Source organism: Pseudonaja textilis, chromosome 12 (genome assembly GCF_049901715.1).
Source record: "Pseudonaja textilis isolate UNSWEBS1 chromosome 12, rPseTex1.2, whole genome shotgun sequence".
Classification (NCBI taxonomy): domain Eukaryota; kingdom Metazoa; phylum Chordata; class Lepidosauria; order Squamata; family Elapidae; genus Pseudonaja; species Pseudonaja textilis.
Window position 1 is genome coordinate 16,165,451 of NC_142001.1, and position 18,032 is coordinate 16,183,482.

General features: G+C 41.1%; 1 protein-coding gene across 7 annotated transcripts in view; it reads right to left on the minus strand.

Moving 5' to 3' along the window:
- Positions 1 to 15,342: 15,342 nt before the first annotated feature.
- The window catches only part of GRIA3 (glutamate ionotropic receptor AMPA type subunit 3), a 138,359-nt gene continuing 135,669 nt past the window's right edge, over positions 15,343 to 18,032 (minus strand). For all 7 annotated transcript variants that reach the window (XM_087941092.1, XM_087941093.1, XM_087941089.1 and 4 more), the window contains exon 16: positions 15,343 to 17,847. The gene's annotated coding sequence lies outside the window, so the exon portion shown is untranslated. The remainder of the gene's footprint in view (positions 17,848 to 18,032) is intronic.

Sequence of the window (18,032 nt, forward strand, 5' to 3'; positions counted from 1 at the left end):
TCTTTGTGTGCGTTGCTTATTCTGATGTTTTCGCGGTTCTGCATTCCCTATTTCGATTCTCCTCTTGTCTATTTTTTTTTTTTTTACTTTTTAAAAAATATGGCAGGTTCCCTTTGTTTTTTTAACCGGTTGTAGCAAACTTATGTCTATTGTCTGGCTATTGTCGCGTGTTTTCCTGGCCTCGTCGCTTTCCTGATACTTTTTTTTCCCCTTTCGGATGTCTGAAAAGCTATTTAGAGCAATGTCCTAATAACAAATAACATCGGTCGATCCCCCCCCCCAAAAAAATTAGCTGAAATTGTATAATTCCTGTGGTCTTCCTATAAACTCAATTTACTGTGATCAAAAGAAGAGATAAAATTTACCCGATTTTTTTTCCTACCCACTTTCAAAATAAAAAAAAATCAATTTTGGCTTTTCAGTCGTAAAAGCTTCGAAAAAGCTTCTAGAAGGAAATGTCTGATTTTGGTACCTTGTAATAAGAGCGAGGACAATAAAAGAAAAAAGAACAAAAATCGAAGACATAACCTATCAATTTAACTAACCTGCTGCAGGAGGCTTTGTAAGAATCCGGCGGATTGAAGTAATTATCTTTCTCAAAAGAGAGTGAAAGATTTTGCAAAAAAATAAGCTTTTTTTATATATATATACAGCTACCAATTTTATACAAAGGGTGAGAGAATGTGGATTTTTTTTCTTTTTAATGGGTAGAATGAAACTTGGAAAATCTCACTTGTGTCTTCTGCAGTTCAGCAATTCAGGAAGGGAAACATTGATTTTACGATGAATTGGCTTGCTTTCTTTTCCTAAAGTGAAGATAACAAGCCTTCGTTGTTTGTCTGAATGATTTTTCTTTTAATCGTTTTAAAAGGCCATTGAGGCTTTGAAATCAATTTGTAACGATTTGTCGTCCTGAGAAAAGTTTCGTGGTAAATTCAACATTTAACTTCATTTACAGGAGTTTTTGTTTTGTTTTTTTAAATAAGAAGAGGGATAATGAGTGGCTGGTTAAAAGCCTTGAATACAGACTCTAAAATATTGCATGACTAGCTCTGATACCCGTGCTTCACTACAAAACTATGTGGTCGGGCTTAGTTTTAGTTTTGGGGAGGAAAATAAGTGGGAAAAATTCTGCCTCTGCCTACCAGCATCCATCGTTATTCATCTGGCTAGCGTCGTGTCAGTGTGTGAGAGAGTTGAGGGCTGTTTGGAAACTGAAACAGTATTCACTATGTGAACAAGAAGGAGACAGCAAGGAGCCTGGGTGTGACTTAGCTCAACTGTTCTGTACTAAAGCTGCTTGGTGCTCTGAAAGTAAAACTCCTGCTTGTGTTTTGCATTTGGAACAGATTTCTTTTAAGGTAGGAAGCGGGAGTAGAACTGCTTAGCATTAGAGCGTGTTAATAATAATAATAATATAGGAAATAGTAATGCAGCGGCACTGAAAAATGTGACTTAAGACCATTTTTCACATACGTGACCTTTGCAGCCTCTCCCCAGGGTCATGTAATCAAAATTCAGATGGTCGGCAACCGACTTGTACTTAGGATGGTCGTAGTGTCCCGGGATCCCGAGATCCCCTCCTCTGACGAGCAAAGTCAGTGGGGAAGCCAGATACACTTAACCGTGCTGCTAACTTAACGACCACAGCGATTCACTTAACAACTGTGGCACAAAAGGTTGCAATATGGAGCAAAGCTCACGGCAGCTACCTCACTAAGCAAGAGAAATTTTGGGTTCAAATGGGGTTGTAACCCGAGGACTACCTGTGCAAAAAAAATACCCCTATATTAGAGGTAGGTAAGAAGATAAACAGATGGTAGATAGATGGTAGGTAGGTAGATAATAGAAGATTGATAGATGGTAGGTAGGTAGGTAGATAGCTAGAAGATAGCTAGATAACAAGATTGATAGATGGTAGGTTGGTAGATGATAGAAGATTGATAGATAATAGAAGATAGATGGTAGGTAGGTAGATGATAGAAGATTGATAGATAATAGATGGTAGGTAGGTAGATGATAGCTGGAAGATACCTAGATAATAGAAGATTGGTAGATGGTAGGTAGGTAGATGATAGAAGATTGGTAAATGGTAGGTAGGTAGATGATAGAAGATAGATAATAGAAGATTGATAGATGGTAGGTAGGTAGATGATAGAAGATTGGTAAATGGTAGGTAGGTAGATGATAGAAGATAGATAATAGAAGATTGATAGATGGTAGGTAGGTAGATGATAGAAGATTGGTAAATGGTAGGTAGGTAGATGATAGAAGATAGATAATAGAAGATTGATAGATGGTAGGTAAGTAGATGATGATAGATGGTAGGTAGGTAGATGGGTAGATGATAGCTAGAAGATAGGTAATAGAAGATTGATAGATGGTAGTAGATGATAGCTAGAAGAAGGCTAGATAATAGACAATTGATAGATGGTAGATGGTAGGTAAGTATATGATAGAAGATTGGTAGATGGTTGGTAGGTAGGTAGATGATAGATAAAAGATAGATAATAGAAAATAAATGAAAGAAAATAGATGATAGATAGAAGACAGACAGACAGACACACACACACACACACCTTTTCCAACCTGTACAGGACATAGAATTCTAGGGCTGGAAAAGATTTACCCCCTTTTTAATTTATTAGAAAATTTATGTTGCCGTCTATTCTCACATGGCAACTCGTGAGTACTTGAACATATCATAACCTTCTTATTTCGAAATTCCAAATTTCTTCCTGTGCACGAGGCGAACCAGGTGGTTTTTGTACCCTCTTGCTCTTTAAATTTAAAAGCCTCCCAAGTGAGGAGGGCAGCACCTTCGTCCAGGAGAGAAGCAACCTAGAAGCTTAGGAGAAGCTTCCTAACAGCGAGAACAATGAACCAGTGGAATGAATAATTGCCTCCCGAAACTGTGGGCGCTTCAACACTGAAGGTTTCCCTAATCTGATGATGGGAGTTGTAGTCCCGGGGGAATCTACCCAATCTGCTTTTTCTTTTAGAAAAACAATTTTTAAAAAACGAGTAAGCAAAGTACTGTCGAGGCAGGCTAAACCATGCAAAGGTCAGTTGCAGGAATTGGGTATGGCCAGTCTGGAGAAAAGAAGGACAAGGGGGGACATGATAACAGTATTCCAATATTTATGGGCCTGCTCCAAAGAAGAAGGGGTCAAGCTATTTTCCAAAGCACCTGAAGGCAGGACAAGAAACAATGGATGGAGATTAATCAAGGAGAGAAGCAACCTGGAATTAAGGAGAAACATCCAAACAGTGAGGACAATTAACCAGTGGAACAGCTGGCCTCCAGAAGTTGTAGGTGATTAATCACTGGAGGTTTTTAAGAAGAGATGGACAACCATTTTCGGAGATGCATAGGGTTCCTGCCTGAGCAGTGGGTTGGATAGAAGACATCTCTTTCAACTCGGTCCTTCTGTTCTGTTCTTATCCAAGAGAGAAGCAATGTAGAACTAAAGAGAAATTTGCTAACGGTGAGATCAATTAACCAGTGGAACAGCTTCCCTACAGAAGTTGTAGATGCCTCATCGCTGGAGGCTTTCAAGAAGAGACTGGGACAGCTATTTGTCTGAAATGCTGTAGGGTTTTTCCTGTTTGACCGGGAGTGGGGGTTGGACTAGAAGACTTCCAAGGTCCCTTCCAACACTTGTTATTTGGATTTTTCCATTCGGGGGTTCCTACTGCTAAAAAGAAACCAAGGAAGGAAAATCAATATTTAGTGATGGAGTGAACTGGCCACTGCATGTCAGCATTGCTCTAAATTATACCAAGAAAAAAAAATAAAAGGAATAGTTAAAAAAAAAACCCACGGCTTTGTAAAAGAAACGTTCCAGAAAGGCTTAGAGAGGATCAGAGCCAATCAAACCGTGAAGTTCTTTGATTAGGATGCTGTTCCTTCAACTTACTTCATCTTGTGAAATAAGCCGGCACCCGTAACACTGATGGTTTTTCTTCTTTTAAACCAAACCCGTGTGGGTTTTTTTTTTAAATAACAAAATGCATCTTGCCAACACGAATGGGGGATTTTTCCGTGCCAACACGTGGAAATCGTTTCCTCAATAAATAAACATACTTCTGTCCATTGTAGTCCACTCTGCAAGGTGAAGAATCCAAATAATGAAAGAAGAAATGCAAGTTTCCCTGTGCATCGTTTGCTCCCTGTCACCTGATAATAGATCGTCACGTTATACAGAAAATACATAGTTTAGAACTGGCCCTTTCTCACAAAAAGACATCTAACCCACAAAGTTATTATTTTGCCTATGCTGGGAGAAAGTAGATCACAGTTTTTTCCATTCTTTGGGGTCCTTGGGGCTCTCTGAGCTTGGTGGCTTTCTTGCAGACGTTTCATTACCAAATTAGGTAACACCAGCAAGTGCTAGAAGGAAGGAGGCTGTACTCTTTATATTCTAGTAACTAGTTGATCTTATTTAAAGACAAAAATAAGAGGTTCACGGTGAAATGGGAGGCATATGATTTTTAAATAATCAAACAATGAATAACTGTAAGCTACTTCATGAAATAGGCTCCAAGGAGTACAGTGGCCAATCTGCCAGCTGAATCGAACCCATCGGATGACCTCTGTACGGACAGAAATAGGACTGGTATTTTAAGTTGCCAGTTTGGAATGAATGGGCGCAATGTTATATTTGTGAAAATGGAGAATCAAAGGTGATTTCTAGTTCTAGTGAAAAGAAGCAGAAGGGGAGACTTGATAGCTGTCTTCCAATATCTCAGGGGCTGCCCCAAAGAAGGGGGAGTCAAGCTATTCACCAAAGCAAATGAGGGCAGGACAAGAAACAATGGATGGAAGCTAATCAAAGAGAGAAGCAACCTAGAACTAAGGAGACATTTTCTGACAGTGAGAACAATTAATCAGTGGAATGGCTTGTCTCCAGAAGATGTGAATGCTCCATCACTGGAGGTTTTTTAGAAAAATTTGGATAGCCATTTCTCTAGAATGGTATAGGGTCTCCTCCTTAAGCAGCAGGTTGGATTAGAAGACCTTCAATACCCTTCCAGTTCTGTTGTTCGGTTGTTCTGTTAGGACTTCTTTCTTCATCCCAGAAGAACAACTGCATACAACTTGTGGACATTATAACTGAAGCCTGATTTAAACATCTGCTATTCCTTCATCGTTTTTAATATAAAACTGTGACCTAGTTTAACTGTCATGTTTTGAATAAGCTACAACTGGCTGAGGTTGCCAGAACATGACAAGCTACACTTGGTTTTAGAACAGATTCAGCTTGTAGTTATATTACTGACGAGCTGTTTACTAATCCATCCAATATTTTGGGTTTACATACCAGTTATAACTTAAACACATCAGTTGGGTCCAACATACTAAGCCAACTATGTAGTTTGGAGGTGTTTTTTTGGTTGGGAGGGGTCAAACAATGGCTGAGCAAATGGAGGTTTTGTGGCATCAAAAGCTGTCCTATCTGCTAGTTCACTCCTTAGTCTGTTGAAATGTTCTACAGGATTTGAAGACTGATTGATTGATAGTTAATTTATGGATTGATTGATTGATTATGTGCCATCAAGTCATTTCTGACTCCTAATGACCACATAATCTTATTTTCTCTATGATGAATGGTCCTTAACATGTTCCTTCAAGTAGTCCAACAATCCTCTCCTTGCCTTCATAATTAAGTCCATCTCCCTTGTTGCTGGTCATCCCCTTCTTCTTTTTCCTTCATCCTTTTCCAAGCAGGAGAGCCTTTTCAAGAGAGCTGGGTCTTGGCATTAGATGCCCAAAGTAAGAACATTTAGCCCAGGGATCTCCCAACTTGGCCACGTTAACACTTGTGGACTTCAACTCCCAGAATGCAAGTTAAAGTCCACAAGTCTTAATGTGGCCGAGCTTGGAGACCCTTAACAGAATTTGGAGATAGGACCCTCATTTTCTACAATGATCTTCAGAGCTGAAGAAACTTCTTGGATGAGAAGCGAAATGTCTTCAAAAGAAAAAAAAAACCAAGAAAGTCTAGTTGCCTCTGAAAAAAAAAAAAAATGGACCTCTGGGACAACCACAACTTGGAGGACCGAGAATCTCTACAGATTTTTAGCTATACGATTTGGGATGAAGACCCTTTGAATGGTGTGGGAGCAGGAATGGATTTCCAGAGGAAAAAAAAATTGCAGACTACAAAAACCAGGAGCTTTACTCAGGTGACCCTGAGGACACAGATAAGCCTCCAAGAGGCCTCAATAACCCTCCAAAAGGATGCAAATGACCAGCTGTCTGTCCTTCCATTCCCCACTATCCTGTCAGAGCTGAAGAAGCGTCTTGGATGAGAAGCAAAACATCTTCAAAGAAAAAAACAAGGAAGTCCGGTTGCTTCCTGAAAAAAAGCACCCTTGGGACAACCATGACCTGAATGACTGAGAGTCTCTACAGATATTCCAGCAGTTTTCAAAAATAGCTGTAATAAGAAATCTGGAAGTTATTGGTGATTTGGAATTCACTCTGTCTGTAATCACTGGGGGCAGAGTTCTCCCACCTTGGAGGCAGAATTTGAAGAAAGACTTCCAGCTTACCTAAGCAGAATTATGGCATTAAATAGTATTGACGTCAGCAACGGTTTGCGTATGTCAGCGTAAACTTTATGGATGGGGAGAAGAACAGATAGGTAGGCATCTTTCTTTAAAGAAAAAAATGATTTATAGCAGAAAGATTTCCAATTCGGAGGAGGCCTTGAATGTCAGCTGCACAATTATTATACTCCCGAACCAGTGAATGCAAAGGCAACGCAAACGTGGCTTTTGGGAAATTGCGCTCTCTCTCCTTCCAAATCATTGGCAGGTATAACCGAAGGGCAATGCTCGACAAGATTGTTGGTTCAGCGAAAGAATGATAAATTGCCAGGGACTTCAGCCAATTCTTTGCAAACAACTGAAAAGTTCCCTTAGCGTAACCTTCTTCTTAGTAGGTGAGGTTTACACATTAGCCCAATTTGGGTGTGTCTAGATAGCACATGGAAATCATAAACCATGACTAAAGTCAGACCTCATGCTAGGCTGCAATTTCAGTAATAGCGGCAGCCTTTAGACCAGCGGTCACCAATCGGTGGGCCGGGGACCACTGGTGGTCCGCAAGAAAATTTTGTGGCCCGCAGAGAAATGCCCCTCCAAAGCAATTCAACCAGGCTGTGCAGGAACACAAAGCTGCGCTGACCACATGGCCCGTCCACCTGCTGGCCCTCACCTTTCTGTCAAGTGCAAATCTTACCTTGAGTAGAGCCACGTGAGCTGGAACTGGAAGGTAAGACCAACAGCAGGGGAGGGAAATCCACCCCGGGCTGGCTTGCTGACATTGGTGGGAAAGTGGGTCCCCTATTCCAGAGCTGCAGTAGTCAGAAGACTGGCCCTTTGGTCATCCCAGAGCAGCTCACCCGTGGCAGGAGGGTGCACCCGGGTGGAAGAGCAGCTGCTCTGGGATGACCAAAGGGACAGTCTTGTGACTACTGCAGCTCTGGGATATGGGACCGACTTTCCCACCCACGTCAGCAAGCCACCGTTGGTCAAAATCCATATTAGTGGTCCGCGGGATTTAAAATTATGAATTTGGTGGTCCTTGATCTCTAAAAGGTTGGCGACCCCTGCCTTAGGCCACATATGGGATGCTGCTGGTTTGCACCGGTTCTAGTGAACTGGTAGCACCGGTGAGCAGTTGGCCTCCCCACCCGCACCTGCCCTTTCCTGTCCTATATTTCCTTCATTTTTAGCTGAACTGATTTGCGTGGCAGAGCGTATTGCCGTGACTCAGCTGTTTTACTAACCAGCACAAATAGAAGGTAAGTTTTGAAGCGTAAAATTGGTGGGTTTCGAACATTGCATGAAGCACTCTCTCATAGAACCAGTAGTAAAAAAGGTTGAATCCCACCACTGCCTTAGACTTATATACCACCTCACCGTGCTTTACAGCCCACTCTAAATGGTTTATAGCATCAGCCTCTTGCCCCCAACAATCTGGGTCCTCATTTTACCCACCTCGGAAGGATGGAAGGCTGAGTCAACCTTGAGCCTGGTGAGACTCGAACTGCCAAATTGCAGGCAGCCGGCAGTCAGCAGAAGTAGCCTGCAGTACTACACTCTTAACCACTGCGCCACCGCGACAAACCAACAGAACTTTGTGCAACACATCGCACCAGCTCTTCTCTCAGTGTTTACAACATTTGAAATGTTATCTGGTATTAGACAGCCGGAAGAAGTCATTCCCTATATAACATGGAGGCCTCTTTAAGCTCAACCGCTTCCTTCAAAGAGTTGGCATTTGGGAATTTCAAAGGACTGATCTTCAGATCAAGCCCAGCATGCGTGTTTACAGTATCAGGACATGTTTCTCACAAACTCCTCCTATTCTAAAGAGTTTATTTCCAGAAGTTCAGTTTATTGTAATTATTTTTGAAGACTTTTTTTTTTAAAGGCCAGAAATGACTGGATTTTACTAATGGAAACAGTGAAATGGGTCAAATTTCTCCAGAATTGGGCACCTGGTAGATACTGTTTTTTATTCAAAGCTTAGGAAATTCTCTCTCTCTCTCTGTCTCTCTCTTTTTTTGAAATCTTGAGTCAATCCCAAAATGCTTCTTTGTGGCCACCTGAATTCTCTTTCAGCCTTTTTTTTCTTCTTCTTCTTACTTTTCTCAGGACAGCTGGGATCTCTCTGCCTAAGAGATAATCTTGTACAGCCAAGAGTTTATTTATTCGTCTGTCCTCACACTTGCTTTCATACAGCTATTGCCGCACAGCGTGAATCGCCCGCAAATTAACAGTGTCCTTCTCAGTAGCATGCTGGAAACATTGGCCTGTGGTTCAGGCGATTAGACAATATGGCTCCGATCCCTACTCCGTTCTGCTTGACAGTTTTCTCACAGTTTCTGCATTGGGTCTAGAGAAAAAGTTTTTTAAAAAAAGAAAAAAAAAAGGAAAATTGTGTTCAGAGGAATGTGAAAAATAGCCAACCCACCCACCTCAGCCCAACTTAATTTTAAGCCTGAAATGAAGTTAACAAGGAGCATAATTCTGTCCCCCAAACAGGAGTTACTGCATACCATATATTTTCGTGTGGGAGAGTCGAGACAAAAATAGATTTGTCATGTTGTGCAGAGCTGACTGTAGCTAGCTGACAAATGTCAAAAATGCACATTAGTCAGTTTTTCTTAATCTTCGAGCAGGGTATTGGAATGTCTACCTCTGGAGAACTCTTCTCCTTGCTGTCTGCCCACTTATAGGAGCCTCATCGCATCTGCTGCAAAATTATTTTGCCAAGTTTATTTTCTCCCCCCCCATCAAAACTCAGGATTTGCTTGTAAACACCCGAAGAGTTCTCTAAGTTCATTGTTCTAAAAAAATGATGTAATCCAGGAGCCAGTCCAGAAGGCTGGGCCTCACCCAATCTTCACACCAGAGCCACCTACCAATCAATCAATCAGAATAGAGCTGGAAGGGACCTCAGAGGTCTTCTAGTCCACCCCGCTGCTCAAGCAGGAGACCCTACACCATTTCAGACAGGTGGCTTTCCAGCCTTTTTTTTTAAAAGCCTCCAGTGATGGAGCACCCACAACCTCCAGTGGCAAGCCATTCCACTGGTTAATGGTCCTCACTGTTAGAGAGTTTCTCCTTAATTCCAGGTTGCTTCTCTGCTTGATTAATTTCCATCCATTGTTTCTTGTCCTGCCTTCAGGTGCTTTGGAAACTAAGTTGACCCCCTCCCTATTGTGGCAGCTCCTCATATACTGGGATACTGCTATCATGTCACCCCTAGCCCTTCTTTTCTCTGGATTGGCCATACCCAATTCCTGCAACAGTTCTTCATCTGTCTCCAGGCCCTAACCATCTTACTTGCTCTTCTTTCCATTGTTTCCAAAGTCTCAACATCTTTTTTTGTCATGTGATGACCAAAGTTGGATGCAGTATTCCAGGTGTGGTCTTACTCAGGATTTATAAAACAGTACTAATACTTTTGATTTTGATTCTATGCCTCAAGGATTGTATTAGCCTGGGCTCTTCCTATAAAGACCCTTCCCTTGAGCTACTTGAGGACAACCTGTAGGTTCCTGAGAGCATCTTGACCTGGGTCATGGGAATTTAGGAAATTGCCTTTTCCTGGTTTATCATTCTTGCTCGTGGCTGGGAGAAGCTCTTCAAATTCCCAACTCTACTTGGCCAATCTAAGGTTTAAACTTGAGGTCTTAGTTCTTTGCCATTGATCTAGGATTCTGACCTGACTTGAGAAGCTGTTCTGGACCACACAAGAGTCAATTGGGTCATCAAGCTTAGAGCTTTTGGTTTGTAAGTGCTATCAGCCTCAACCAGCACCACCAATTGAAGAAGGATTAACAATACCCATAGCACTTAGACTTATACATTTCCCCATTGTGCAACTTGCCCCCAACAATCTAGGTCCTCATTTTATCAACCTCGGAAGGATAGAAGGCTGTGTCAACCTTGGATCAGGATCGAACTGCTGGAAGTTGGCACAGTTAGCCTGCCCTTGCTTATCAATGGAGACTGAGTGGAGCAAGTGACCAGTTTCAAGTTTCTGGGTGTTACCCTAAAAGAGGACCTGACCTGGGGTGCTCACATTGCAGCCCTGGTCAAAAGGGCCCAGCAGAGATTATACTGCCTGAGGCTTCTCAGGAAACAACAACTGAATGAAAAACTGCTGGTGACCTACCGCTACACCATAGAGGGTATCTTAACTTATTGCACCTGTGTATGGTTTGCCGATTGCACAATGGCAGATAGGAAAGCACTCCAGAGGGTTAATGTCATTGTCCAGAAGTTCATTGGTTGCCCTCTCCCCTCTTTGGAAAAGCTTTATAGCTCCCGCTGCCTTAAGAAAGTTCAAAACATCCTCAAAGATCCATCTCATCCTTTTTTTTTTAAACTGTTATCATCTGGCAGATGGTACAGGATAATAAAAACAAGGAAAATAGGCTGAAAAACAGCTCCTATCCCAGGGCAGTAGCTCTTTTGAATTCTACTGTATAGTGCAATATTAATGCAGTATCAGGGGTTTTCAATTCAATGTATAAAATGTGAAGGATGTGTGTTTGTGTTTATTTTCATAGTCATGATGTTCATTGAAGATGGTATTTAATTTTGTTGCATGAGGTGCAATGACAATAAACTAAACTAAACAATACAGCCTTCTAATCACTGTGCCACCACGGCTCATATTATTAACAGGATCACAGTCTGAAATGTCTCAAAAACCCTAGCTTTAAAATTTTTTGTCCTGTTTCATGCCACTCCTGTACATTATACACCCTCCTGTTCTTGCTGGGTTCTATTTGTAAAACAGGATCCATCACTCAACCAGGCGAAAAAGTAGGTAGAAAAATATTGAAATGTAAATTGTTTTATTATTATTATTTTTCTTTTCAAGAAGGCAAAGCAGGGAGCTACTTATGAAGATTTCAGCCTCTTAGCTACAATCACTCTACTAATTCTTGGCATAGGCATTTTCTAGAAGGCACAGCATCTGAACCCTAGACTTACTTTATCTCAAGCAAACTACACCGTGGGTTGTTTTTGTGTTCTGGAATACACGAGGGAAAGTGGTTATTGTCCCAAAACAGCTACTCCATGGATTAAAATATACCACAGCAACAATAGAATTAAAGAGGAGAAACGAGAGAGCTCTCCTCTCTCTCCAAATATCTTCAAAATCCAGGCGAAAACAGCCCAGGTGCACCACACACCATCCTACCCTATTCCCTGCAGCCTTGACCTCATCCCTGGAATGAATTGTATGTGACAGTCAAAACATTTCCATCCAAATTGATTGCTCTACCCAGACGTCATTCAGTTATTCTCTATTCTTGAAGAACAAAGGAGCTAGTCAGCTCACATCAGCATCCTGGATATCCTGCCAGGCCAAGAAGAGAGAGAAAAGGAGAAGAGCATTGTATAAGGAAAAGAAGGGTGGAGGTTCTGCAAAATTTCTCTGTGGAATGCGTGTGAATGTGACGATGGCCCCTTTATGATTTTGAGAATCTAGAAAAAGACCTTATAAGAGGTTGAGACTCTAGAAAGAGTGCAGAGAAGAGCAACCAAGATGATTAGGGGACTGGAGGCTAAAACATATGAAGAACGGTTACGGGAACTGGGCTTGGCTAGTCTAGTGAAGAGAAGGACCAAGGGAGACAGGATAGCAATCTTCCAACATTTGAGGGGCTGCCACAGAGAGTGGGGGGTGTCAATTATTTTTCAAAATACCCGAAAGCCAGACAAGGAATAACGGATGGAAACTGAACAAGGAGAGAGATTCAACCTAGAAATAAGGAGAAACTTTCTGACAGTGAGAACCATCAACTCATGGAACAGAAGTTGCCTTCAAAAGTTCTGGGAGCTTCATCACTGGCAGCTTTCAAGAAGAGACTGGACATTATAAAAAGATGTTGAGGCTCTAGAAGGAGTGCAGAGAAAAGCAACCAAGAGGATTAGGGGACTGGAGGCTCAAACAAACAATGAACAGTTGCAGGAACTGGGCCTGGCTAGTCTAGTGAAGAGAAGGACCAGGGGAGGCATGAGAGCAGTCTTCCAATATTTGAGGGGCTGCCACAGAGAGGAGGGGGTCAAGCTTCTCTCCAAAGCACTTGAAGGCCAGACAAGGAAGAATGGATGGAAATTGATCAAGGAGAGATTCAACCTAGAAATAAGGAGTTGTTTTCTGACAGTGAGAACAATCAACCAATGGAACAGAAGTTGCCTTCGGAAGTTGTGGGAACTTCATCACTGGAAGCTTTCAAGTAGAGACTGGACTGCCATTTGTCAGAAATGGTGTAGGGTTTCCTGCTTGGGCTGGGGAGGTTAGACTAGATGACCAAAAGGCCCCTTCCAACTCTGTTAAACTGTTAAATCTGTTAAACTTGAGGCAGCTTGAGGAGGATTTGGCCAACTTGGGAGGAGAGGTCCTTGATCCTCTTCATGGGCTGCAGCTGTGACAACTGAATAAGAGGACGGACCTGTGTACAGGCGAGCACTGGAAACAAAGCATGGAAATATCTCTAGTTTACGGTTCCTCTCTGAGTTTGGCATCCTTCCCAGTGTGTGTTTTGTTATCTGTGGACATCCTCCAGCCCTTATCTTGCCTGGTTTGTGTTGCTTTTTTCCTCCTTCTTGTAACTGTTTGTGTAGGAGTTTTTTTTTGTCTTCTATCAAGGATATTCGGAGCTTGGAAGCAAAGTGAAGGAATGAAAAAGGCTTCACCTGTTTTCTGTGTCTGTGTTTGTTTTGTATCCCACCCTGGGTCACCACAATAACCTCACAAAGCTGTTTGAGCCAACAGCAAGGCCCAGAGACTGTGCCCCATAACAGAAAGAAGAACAAGCTCACCAAACCAGCTCATCTGAAATAACTGAAGATTCCCTTTTAATGGAGAAGGTGAAATGAGGAAAAGAAAATGGATACAGGTGATTATCCATTAATCAGAGCTGAAGAAGCTTCCTGGATGAGAAGCGAAATGTCTTCAAAGAGAAACCAGAAAGTCTGGTTGCCTCTTAATAAAAGCACCTTTGGGACAACCATGACTTTGGATGACTGAGAATAGACATCTTATTGTATTAAATACTGAGTGGTATTTGATACACCTCAGCACCCATATCTCCTACTCTGCACCATATGGGGGATAATAGATAATAATAATTTGCCTCCATGTATCCCCACATATCCACCTTCCAAAGTCAACCATAATTGTCAATACAACACTGGCATCTTTCACGTACCACATCTGAGACAGTTGGTGGGCAAAATCCGTTCTTAGGGTACAATCAGTGTTTGACTGCCTTCCAACGCAATTCCTGTGCTTCTCCCACTTGCTTAGAGAGAGATGGTGGCTCTGTGGCTTAATGATGCTGGAGATGGTCTCAGCTCCAGTGGTTCGAGCCCAAGCACTGTGTGGCAGGTTGAGCTCCCGTCCCTCACCTCAGCTTCTGTCCACCTAACAGTTCAAAAGCATGTGCCATGCGAGCAGATAAATAGATACCACTTCAGTGGGGAGAAGAGATGTTACTCTGTGCAGGCAGTCAGATTCCTGAAGGCTCTGAACTTTCCCATTGGGACACCCAGGAAGGGAGGTGGCTCCAGGAAGAGAAGGGGCCTTGGGTGACCGACCCTGTCACGAAGAGCCACTTGTTTTTATTCTCTGGTACGAAGCCAACACGCCTTCCTGTGGTGCATCTTGGGAAGAGCACACCACGCATGTCCTATGACAAGGCGGGTACCTTGGCAAGCAGAACTACTGCTCTGCAATAGCATTGCAGCTACTGTAACAACACCGTACGCTAATCACAATAAATAACCCTCCTTGCTTTCTGCAACAGAATTCAGCTTCTGGGGATTGTATCATTTGTTCAAGCAATTCTCTTTGCAGAACGCAAAGAATGACCAACCTGTCCTGTATCCAATGGAGATCCGGTTCCATCTTCTTCTACGGTAGGCATGACTAATTTACTTTTTTTTTTGTTTTCATGCTCCACTATCCATAGCAACCCACCCATCAAATCAAAACGAAACCCGTTATTCTGCATTCCCACATACTCACCGGATGCATTTTAGGGCTAGAAGTTCTTTTTAAAAAAAGCAGTTTCCTAAGGAACCACATTCTCGCACGGATAAAATTGGCGAGCGATCTTCCCACACACAAACCATTCAAGCAAATGTCTGCTTTAAAATTTTGTTGTTGTTTTTTTTTTAAAAAAAAAGAAAATGCAGAAATGAGCTGGGGTTTTTTTTTGTATTTGGGATTGTTGTGGGGGTTGTGGTTTTTTTTTTTGATATTTTTTAAAAGAAAAAAAATATTTCCTTTACAATTTTATTTACAAAATGTATTAAAACTTTTTGTACAATTGCCTCATTAAAATGAGGTTCGGGAATTGATGCTCACACATGCAGTTAGCCAGAAGTTTGTTTGGCAAGGTTTTTTTTTTTCTTCTTTTGTTTTTTCTTCTGTTCATGAAGTGCAATTTTCAACAACCGATCAAGAAACAACCTAAAATTACTTTTCGAACCCCCAAAAAAAGGCAAAGGAAAAGAAAGAGGAAACCAAAACATTTTTTTAAATGCCTCTAAAGGAGCTGCTGCTTCGTCTGCAGAGCTTCAAATTAGTAGCAGATTTTTTTTGTAAGCAATTGATACTTCCCCCCCCCACCCCATTTTTAAATTAACATGCACATTTTATAAAAAAAAATTACAACCCATTGACCGAACTTATCGCTAGCGTGAAGCCTTCACTCTGAAAAAGTTATTTTCATTTGATAAACATACATTTCTTTTTATACAGCTTCTATGAAAATGTCTCTCTCCCCCCCCCCCTTTTTTTTTGTTCTTTTTGTTCTTTTTTTTTACTTAAATACAACATTTTTTTTTGCACAGCATTTTGCATTTCCTTTTGCTGGAACATTATAGCATTCAGGAATTTAAAATCACAGTTTCAGGAAAAAGAGCAAGTTTCTTTTTGCTTAACATCTCTGTAAAAAAAAAAGAAACACCACACACATGAGTGCCAGCTTGTTCTTCAGGAGAAATGCTTCTTGAGCTAATTTTCTTCTTGTTATTTAATGTTACTTTTGTGTGTGTGTGTGTGTGTGTGTGACAATGAAATGAGCATTTCACCCATTTTAATTTCTACAGGCTATCCCTTGTCTTATACGAACTATCAAATATATCATTAAAGAACTTATATCTTCCTTTTGAATAAGCTATCAAATATATTTCCAGCGACTTATTTCAAACATCGTCTTCTTTTTTATTATTATTATTATTTTAAAGAAAAAAAATATATCTCTCTATCTCTTATTGTCGTTTTTAATTTGAATTAATATCCAGTATGTTGTTAATGGGATGAAATGCCGCAGAGATATCACGCCGCACACATCCTGTCTTTTTGTATTAAAGGTAATTAATTAGTAGGCAGAATTTATTTTTAATTTTGAAACTTATTTGTGGTTTATCTTTTCCAGAGGACGGATGGCTGCATGGAAGGAGGTGGTTTATATTTTGCCATTCAAAACCAGCCTGATTCATTTGACACAACTCTGCTTACTTTTTTTCCCTCTTCTTCCATTATTCCAAGACCTTCATCCCCAACTCTGAAAAACCTGCAAGCCTATTTAATTCGAATCATCGGTGATTAAACCTGAATTTTATTTTATTTTTTTAATCCACCAGCCCCTACCGTTGAGCCCTCCCGCATAAGATTCACATCCCGAAACGCTTGTTTATGTCTGAAAAACTGTTAAGGCAGTAACGCTTAACTTGAGTGTTGAATTCTGGAATGCATTATATTTTCTTTATAAAACTCAAGATTTGACTTTTTTTTATTATTTAAAGAAAAAAGTAAATAGCTGCGGGAAACAGCTGAGAATAACTATGATAAAGCAAATGAAACTGGTCCCCTTTTAAAGTACCATTCTGTCTTTGTTTTTCCTCTCTCTTTGTGTGTGTGTATGTGTGAAGCAAGCATGAAAACCACAACTGCTTCACCTGAGCACAGTGCTAAAGTTACCTGTTGAAATGACAATGCAAAGGTGAAAAGAGACAGACCGCAGGGCTCCTAAAACGGCACGACGAGAGCCAAATTGTTCTCTCCCATCTGTCATTTCAATATTCAGTGATAATCAGATTTGTTCTTGAAGAGATAGAAGGACGTTTCTAAGCGGACAGATCGCAGAAAACAACATTGGGAGGGTCGGTTACTTCTCAAAGCTCTACTAGATTGATCTATTATTATTATTATTATTTAAGAAAGCACTTGGAGATGATCACTAAAATGGCTGGGGCACCTGCCAACCTGCCTGATTTCTCTCTCCAAAGTGACTTTTAGTAGGAAATGAAATGTGTGTGTGTGTGTGTGTGGCCTAGAGGTGGAGCTCTTGCCTCACAATCAGGAGGCTGTGAGTTCAATCCTAGGTTGGAGGCAGATATTTCTCTCTCTGGGCATGCTGAGAATTTATCTGCTGAATATAACTCCGCATTGGTGACAGGAAGGGCATCCGGCCAGTAAACACTCTGCTCCATTCAGTTGCCCCGACTCCAACCCGCAAGGGATTATGGGATCATTAAAAGATAATGGTGATATATATATTTGTGTGTGTGTGTGTGTGTGTGTGTGTGTGTGGTCTACAATAGCGATGGTAGACAGAGAATTCTGGAAAGAATAAAATGGCAGAAAAATAGCATGACAATATCCCAACTTTCAATGAACAGACAGTCCCAGGAAGATAAGCAGTGGGATTCTGAGGTGTATTAGGAACAGCGTAACATTTTAATAATAAGTAGAGAAAAAAGGGATTTGAGAATCTTTCCTTTTCCCCCTAAAGAACATCCATGGTTTCTGTGCAGTGGTATCAAAGAATGGCTTCTGTTGAACGTTTTGATTTTCTTTCTTTCTTCCTTTCTTTCTTTCTTTCTTTCTTTCTTTCTTTCTTTCTTTCTTTCTTTCTTTCTTTCTTTCTCTTTTTCTCTCTCTCTCTCAGTGTGTCTATGCCTTTATGAATATTGTCTGCTGAACGGACTAGTCTCTTGCCACGTTTTTGTTCATTTTTTCAAGCAAAGCAAAAATATTATTTATTTTTTTTCTGATGGTTTGCATTGTTTCTAAAGTCTTAAGAATCTCCTGTTAAGGCACTGAAGGAAAACCAAAAAGAAAAGAAAAGAAAAGAAAAAATTCCTGTGAAAAGTTCTTTGCACCAACATCAGTATGGCGTCAAAACCGACACCCGGGAGAGAGAGTAAAATTGGCTCAGGTGACCAGGATCACTGAAGTAACTGGGAATCTCGGTTGTTTCCTCCCTTTGCAAGCCGTGATAAATGCAGGATCTGTAACGAGAGGACAAAGAGCTGAGCTGTGTCCCATAGAAGCAAAATCATAGGTGAGGACCAGGAAAAAAAACATCAGAGGAAGGAGGGGGAATCATCTCACTAAATTTTCTTTTCCTCCCCTTAATTTTCTAGGGTTCAATGGTGTGGCCCCCTTTAAGATTCTGAGGTAAGTGGTGGGCCTG